Source organism: Anneissia japonica, unplaced genomic scaffold, assembly GCF_011630105.1.
Source record: "Anneissia japonica isolate Jap-2015-1 unplaced genomic scaffold, ASM1163010v1 scaffold287634_len692169_cov176, whole genome shotgun sequence".
NCBI classification, from domain to species: domain Eukaryota; kingdom Metazoa; phylum Echinodermata; class Crinoidea; order Comatulida; family Comatulidae; genus Anneissia; species Anneissia japonica.
Window position 1 is genome coordinate 336828 of NW_022739883.1, and position 1996 is coordinate 338823.

Consider the following 1996-nt stretch of genomic DNA (forward strand, 5'->3'; position numbering starts at 1 on the left):
ATATTTACCTACATCAGTGATTTTATAATATGCTAATGTTCATTATCACTTTCTTCAATACTGTCACTGTCTGATGAATGAAAAACACTAGACAACAGCTCAGCAACTGCTTCAGGGCCAGCCTGCTTTTCTGACAAGACAGGTCTCAATTTACCATCTTCCATAAACCAGCCCAGTTTGCATGGATCTGGGATTTCTGGATGAATAACAGAATCCTGACTCCATATATTGGCCTGCAGATGTGCATGCATTATATGCTGATATAAGGCTCCTGCAGTTGGTGGCAGCTTATCTACACCTTGATTGTTTGGCAGAGTTTTGAATCTTTTCCATCGTAAAATTGAGGCATTTTAGCAGATATTTTCTTCGTTCAGAGAAGACTACACAAAAACTCCTTGCATCCCATTCTCACATTAAATGATCCCAAGCTTGGCCAAAGCATGTAAACATGAGGTGGTGATTTCATAAACATCTTAAGGGCTGTTTTTTTCCAACACCATTTATATGCCCTGTAATAATCAGGTTCGTATCCAGGGGGGTTTATGGTTCGGGAGAACCCTCCTTTTCTAGCAAACCTCCCTCATTTCTGGCGAACCCCCCTCTTCAGATTTCCCAAATAAGTCCTCCAACCCACCTGGTGCACTGCAGACCCACCCAGACAAAGACCTTTTCAAACATATCTGCTTTTATAGCATTATTTAGACCCATAAAGCACAAAAATCCCAATCCCCTTGCTTTGGGGGTTTCGCCGACCCCACCGGGGCTTCGACCGTGGACCTCACGTCTAGAAAACCCCCCTTGAAAGAACCTGGCTACGGGCCTGAAAATTTTTATCACAACCGGTGATAGCATGGAAGCCTGGTAGTGTCGCTACTCCTTCTGGTCCAAGATGATCATATATTGGCTGAAGAGCCACTCTTCTTCTGGTTTCAGCGGTACCTGTCACAATTCACACGGCAAGGTACCTGTCACAATTCACACGGCAAGATGTCAAAACAAACACTCCAGAGCATCCTCCAACAACAGCTGTAAGCACACAAGAAGAAGCTGGTGCTCTATGATTCCCCACGGCATAGAAGTGGCTCTGAATCTGGAAATGATACAGACTGGTTTGTATTGATCTTCAGAAGACTTCCACAGCTTGGCATGAATACTGGAATTTGTGTAGTCTTCTCGTAACGAAGAAAGTATCTGCTAAAATGCCTTAACTTTACGATGGAAAAGATTCAAAACTCTGCCAAACAATCATGGTGTAGATAGGCTGCCACCAACTGCAGGAGCCTTATATCAGCATATATTGCGTGTACATCTACAGGCCAATATATGGAGCCAGGACACTGTTATTCATCCAGAAATCCCTGATCCATGCAAACTGGGCTGGGTTATGGAAGATGGTAAATTGAGACCTGTCTTGTCAGAAAAGCAGGCTGCCCCTGAAGCAATTGCTGAGCTTATCAGATGTACCTGTTCAATATGTACATGTTCAAATAATACATGCACGTGTAGGAGAAATAATCTTCAGTGTACTGAGATGTGTAACTGCGAAGCGGAAGGGAGTTTCTGCAACAACTTTCCATTGTTGTCGAGTGTTTCTGATTCATCAGACGACAGTGATAGTGATGAAGAAAGTGATAATGAACATTAGCATATTATAAAATCACTGATGTAGGTAAATATAAGTAAATCACAGTATGTAATATGGTTACATAATACTAACACACACACACACCCACAATATATAAATATGTAATTATATATATATATGTATATGTATATATATGTATATATGTATGTATATGTACATATATGTATATGTGTATGTATATATATATATATATATGTATTTATATATATATATATATATGATATCAAGCTATTGCTGATTGTTGTTTTTTTCAGTATGCTTTCAATATATACATATATATATATATATATATTTTACACATATATATATATACATATATATATATATATATATATATATATATATATCATA